Source organism: Oryzias melastigma, linkage group LG13 (genome assembly GCF_002922805.2).
Source record: "Oryzias melastigma strain HK-1 linkage group LG13, ASM292280v2, whole genome shotgun sequence".
Classification (NCBI taxonomy): Eukaryota; Metazoa; Chordata; class Actinopteri; order Beloniformes; family Adrianichthyidae; genus Oryzias; species Oryzias melastigma.
In genome coordinates, this window is record NC_050524.1 from 7,022,232 (window position 1) to 7,028,486 (window position 6,255).

The 6,255-nt window shown below is 39.3% G+C and overlaps 1 long non-coding RNA gene across 2 annotated transcripts in view; it reads right to left on the reverse strand.

Moving 5' to 3' along the window:
- Positions 1–408: 408 nt before the first annotated feature.
- Positions 409–6,255, reverse strand: part of LOC112149836 — a 9,519-nt gene continuing 3,672 nt past the window's right edge. Inside the window, exons 3-4 of one of the 2 annotated variants that reach the window (XR_004948954.1) lie at positions 4,527–4,588; positions 409–2,388 (exon numbers count right to left, since the gene is read on the reverse strand). This is a non-coding gene — a long non-coding RNA (uncharacterized LOC112149836). The remainder of the gene's footprint in view (positions 2,389–4,526; positions 4,589–6,255) is intronic. The other variant, XR_002919852.2, reaches the window with a different exon arrangement.

Consider the following 6,255-nt stretch of genomic DNA (forward strand, 5'->3'; position numbering starts at 1 on the left):
CTAAAACTTGGCAAACTAGATCTAGAACTTGACAAGCTAAGACTAGAACTTGACAAGCTAGGAGTGCAACATGTCAAGCTAAGGCTAAATCTTGACGAGCTGGGAATACAACATGACGATCTAGGTCTACAACGTGACAAGCTAAGTCTAGAACTTGACGAGCTTGGTCTAGAACTGGATCACCTAAGGCTAGAATGTGATGATCTAGGTCAGGGGTCTTCAGCCTTTATTTCTTAAAGAGCCAATCGGGTCAATTTCTTACAACCCAGTGGGAGCCACAAAGTCTCAATTCGCTTTAGAAAAATAAGGGATTCATTTTTGTTTTTGTCACTGTTATAATAAATATAAATTAACTGTTGTTCGTTTTGAAGAAATAAAACCTAAACAAATAAAAAAAAAATTTAATTATTTTTTTTACTGAATATGAACTTTTGACAGATGTTCACATTACTTCCTTTCAAAAATAAAAGACACCCTGTGTTACATATTTTAAGTATAGTTTGAGTTAGTTTTTTTTTTTACTTGTTTTTTAACCTTACGGTTAAATTTTTTTTTATTAGAAACTATAATTTTTCTTGAACTAGAGAGCCACAATCAATGGGTAGAAGAGCCAAATGTAGCACGGGAGCCGCAGATTGCAGACCCCTGATCTAGGTCTACAACATAACAAGCTAAGGCTAGAACCTGATGAGTTAAGTCTAGAACTTGAAACTACACGATGCCATAATGACCTAAGGGAACTAGACTTCATGATCCTCCCAGAGGATAAATGACTCAATATGGCTACCCTATTTTCTTTTCTCTCATCCCTCATCTCTAATATTCCACTTTTCTTCTGTCTGGTCCAAAAGAAGGTCCATGCAAAGATAATATAAATAAAGTTTAGGCTCAAATACAAAAGGGGTTTATATAAATAAACTCCTCTTGTGTCTAAAACCACACAACCCCCCAATCGCAACAGGAAATATCCAACACAAGAGGCCTTGTTCAGCTGCTGGGGAGGACAAAAAATATATATAACAATAAATACCCTCCCAAAGTCCTAAAGTGACTTTTTGGTTTGTTTTTTCCCCATTCCCTCCCTACACATAATGAATTCTTGTCAGTCACGCTTAATTTTTGCCTCCACCAAAGATTTGAAACCAACGAGTTGAACAAAACGCGAGGCTGCTCTAATTAACCCAACAGCTCCAACAAAAGCCATTATTTATTTATTTATCTGTTGGTATAATTGACAAGGGTGGAGCACATTAATAAACATTGTACTTTGACGTGCCAGTTAGCCATATGTCCGTCTTTCATCTGCAGACGATGATCCTGTGTTGGCACGTGAGACTAAAAGGAATACACAATTTGAACCACAAAGGGTGTTGTGATCATTTTCCACACACATTTATGACTAAGTATTGATACAAACGCACTCCAGTTCAGAACAGCATGCTCGGCTTTATAATTCATGCCAAGCGGCGCAGAAATGAGCATAAGCAGAGATATTAATATTAAGAGAGACACTAACTGTAGAGGAAAACACTGCTGTAAGTCACAAATAGCAAAAGCATGGACATGAGTTATTGAAAATACGCACAATAAAAACAGAGGAAGACGCCTCTGGCAATGAACTTATGACACAATAAAAATAAACAGGAACACAACAGGCACGCAGGTCCATGAAAGGCGGGGCGGGAAGAGGAGGTAAGTGACAGATGACGGCGGAGAAGGGAGAGCCGAGCACAAATTTACATTCTACTTGAGCGACTTGTGAATAAACCAGTGTTTGTCCAACATTTGCCGGAATGGAGAGCAGCTTTAATGGAGAACGTGCACTGATGGACTGTTCTTTATCACGGTGGGATAATGTAATCCTCTCTGGCGGCACTCATTGCAGCCACATTTCACACAAGAGACAAAGCTCAGTTTAATTACGTCTTCAAGGAGGGGGTGGGGGGTGTTCAACCAGTCGTGGTGAGACTTCTGCCGGTTCCTTTTTCTGGCCTCCAAATTGCAAATGTTAGGAACGTTGTGTGATTCCATAATGAACGGACAGCCTGTGCTTGTCAGCCCACTGCACATCTTACAGACTTGGTGTCAGTGTTTGGGATGGGATCTGCTTTTTGGTTTGTTTGCACAGAATGTTGTTTGTCTCCTCTGTGTTCAGTGATGGACTTGACGCTCCTCTTCCTGTTCTTCTTTGAGGGTTTCTCCTTCTCTTTCTCCTTTTTATTCCATTTTCCCGTGGATGAGGTGGGTATCAGGTAGTATAAGCTGCACAAGTTGTTATATTACCTATGTTTCAGTCATAATTGGATTCCTTTGTGTAAAATAAAAAAGATATCCACATACTAGCAGGTAAAAAGTAAAATTTTAGATTGCAGAATCCGATTTCAGTCACTAAATGGATAAAAAAAGAACAACAACAATGTTAGCATGCTCTGATATGAAGTCTTGTTTAGCAGAAAGTCAACTCCTTCATTCAGTAGATAAACATTTAACAAGCGTTTTTGAAAATTATCTTCTGGACAGAAATCACTTTGTTGGAGCCATTTTCACTCATACTGCCTACCTATAAAACTGGGAGGTCTAAGCCCCATCCAGGGCCTCCCATCACTATACTTTATGTTTAACTTAAAAAAACAGCTTAGATGTAAAGAAATCATCCTCTATTGTTATACGTTTCTTACTATTCCAGGATGTTTAACTTTTTTCTTTTCCTTTATTCTCTTTTTTCTTGTTCTATTCACATTTTGACATGAATGGAGGGACGGATTTGCTACATTTTTTCCCAATATGCATTGCAGCGTCTCTCTTTTTTAAACATCTTTTACTCTTTAGAACTGCACTTATGCAAAGTGGGACAGGCAAAGCCTGACTGATGATGATTGGTGCAGGTTTCGTCCACAGAAATCAATAACAATTATTTTTCACGGTCATAAAGAGCAACACGATACGCTGTCCTGAAATATTAAGCATCTGCTAACCTTTCCGTGCACCGAAACACCTCCAGATACGTGCGTTTGCATGCATGCTGATTCCTAACTGGGGGTGGAATTTGACCTTGGGCTTAATTAGCCTAATAAAAGCATTAGATATGCTGTCAATATGATTTGAATAATGTGCACGGGCAGGTTTATTTTGGAATGCAAGCGGTGTCCGTGCGCCTTCAAAAACTACTGCAGTGACATTTCTCTGGGTCCTTTGTCCACACCTGTCAGGGTTCATGTGATGTGAGACGGCAGCTGCAGCTGCGGCTTCTGCCTCCAGTGAGTCCACCCAAACCCCGCTGGAGTCCAGCCACCGGGGGCCAGGGGAAAGCACTTCTCACCGCTTTGTTCTTATTTAATCAAGCGAGGTGAAAAATTGAAGAAAAAAATAAGAATTGTTGGTGCTGAGAAGGTGGACGTGGTAAAACCTACGGCTGAAATACTTTAATGAACTTTGAATTAAAAGACCACTTTGTTAGAATTGTCAGAAAATTATAATTTTTGGAATTAAGATGTTTTAAACACTGATGAAATTTGAAAAAATAAATAACATATATGGTATAGACAGTTTCAATTATGTTATGTTGGGTGATTTAGTATGTTTTTCGACAACAATTTTAATTTAAGATGTAAAAATATTGACAATAATCCACAAAACTTTAGCATGGTGTAACTATATTATTAAGAATTCTCAACTATTTTTTCCCCATTCTTTCAATACAGCAATTAGTCATTTAAAAAAAAAGAAGAACAGATGAGTTATTCGCTACAATGGAGTATTAGAGCCAGTTTAGAAATTTTTTTATGTCTTTTTTATTTACCAAAAACATAAAATAAAATACAACTTTAACACTCGTAATATTACTTTTTTTTTCTTTTTTGGTGGCCCTAATATTCAGTTGTAATTCTCTCCATAAAGTTTTAAAAATTAGCTAAAATAAGATTTCATGGAAGCAGCCATTTTGAAAAGACCAGGAAGAAAATCCTTCCTATTGACCTATGAGAGAATTGGACTGAGTGACCCCTCCCCACCTTGACGTCCGAACAGGAAGTGCCCGTTCAGAGAAGTCAGAATCCCATTGAGAAATAAAAAGCTAAACCCTATTTTCTACATATATGGTGCACTGGATTATAAGGTGCATCGTCAATGGATGGTCTATTTATTAACACAACTGGTAGAGTGAAAATGCTAACTCCCAACACGGGAGCAAATAATTGCCCTCAATCTGAACCAAGGGACTTTCCCTGCCTGAAAACACCCCAACTAATAAACTAGCCAATTGGAGGTCTAAAAAAAAGTAGGCGGGGCCTTCTGGCCCCAGCATTGAGCATTCAAAACATTTGACAGATTTCGTAATAGGAGTTTGGCCTCCCAACACGCTCAATTCTGATTGGCGTAGAAACGTTGACTCAGACCGATTTGGACCAATCACTGCTTACTGATACTGTCTGGCTCCAACATGGTGGCGTCCATATCACAAAAAATGTGGTGACTGAATTAATTTTGTTAGAGTCTAAAGTAAACCATTTGGTTGACATCACACTCACTATATCCGGTTCTCTTGTACTGTCAATGGCCCCTCTACCTCCTCTAATGGAGTGATGATCCACTACAGAGGAGAAAACATGGACCCAGTTATATATAATGTAGGCTATTTTTCAAGAAAGTTTTGATCATATTATTGAGATGTGGTCTCAGAATTTGAGTATCAAATATGATACAGATGGTTACATGGAGTTAAAATGCTGTAAAAATGTGTACTTACTGCACCACGTCAAACTTTCTTCTTTGAGTGATCCTTTTAAGCAGCAGAATCCTTCCTCATTAAGAAATTGCCAACTGTGTATGTTATCGTGTTATTTATGTCAGAGAAAATGACATCATTGATGACATCAGTGCAACCAGAACACGCCAGCATTTTGGCTTTCAAAGCACCAGCGGAGGCTCGTATTAGGGCCCCTTTTTCAGGGAGGGAGGACAGAAGGCCGTGCATTATCCGCCCTTGTCGCCTAAGGTGCAGGTGCTGCACATTTTTCAATTTTCCCCCTGGCAGGTCAGTGTTTGTGAGGCTACAGCGCCCTTTGCATGACCCATGGAGATGTGACACAGAAAACCATCACATCTGTTTCGTTTCCAGAGTTTAGGCTTTACTGAGTGAATCTGCTGTTTTCTGTCGACATGTTGAGCATCTCAATGAGACCTAAACTCTAAACTCAGCCTCGGTGGCCAGCTGGTTCACCATTGCTCCATTAGCTTTTATGATTGGCCCCTGGATTTACATAAGAGTGGAGGCGAATAAGAACTTGAAAACTTGAGACTTAATCTGAGACAGTCCAGTTTAATAAAGACTTTCCTTCCAATAAAGTGTCCCACTGGTGTTGGTTAAATTTCAACAAATGAAAACTTGCACCACGCCAACCCACGACTAACTGACCGTCACTTAGTTTTACAATCACTTTGGATTGACAGAAAAACAAGAGGCACTTTCAGACTTTGTGCACGATTCCCTGATGAAATGGATGGTTAGACCTCACAGCAGGAGTCAACCTTTTCTGATTGCAGCACTAGAGCCTTCTGCCAGTCGAGTGAGCGTGAGAGAAATGTAAAGATTAGATCATTGCAGGCGGTGGGGTAATGATAGCAGCATTTTTAAACTACAGCTTTCCTTTTTATTTGTCCATTAGGCTTGTAAACAGCTGCTGTTAAGTGCATCAGATTCACACTTTGTGTAAATATGTCCGTGATTTGGAGTAGCTAAGAGGCATCATTAACATATATATATATATATACATATTTTTTTTTTCCAATGAAATCTATTCGTCATGTTAGGAGGATAAAAAATAATGAGTTTCAAAGGGACCAGAACGACTGATCTGTGTAAAGGAAAGAATGAATGGGTTAATGTATGGTCTGATTTTGAGTAAAAATCTCCTTCCATCAGCATTGAAGATGAAACGTGACTGGGTCTTTCATGATCCCAAACACAGGGCCCGGGTAACAAAGGAGTGGCTTCAGAAGAAGCATTTCATGGTCCTAGAGTGGCCCAGCCAGTCTCCAGATCTCAACCCCAAAGAAAATCTTTGGAGGGAGTTGAAAGTTTGTGTTGCCCAGCGGCAGCTTCAAAACATCACTGCTCTAGAGGAGATCTGCATGGAGGAATGGACCAAAATACCAGCAACAGTTTGTGAAAACTTACTGAAACATTTGACTGCTGTCATTGCCAATAAAGGGAATATAGCAAAGTATTGAGTTGAACTTTTGTTATTGACCAAATTT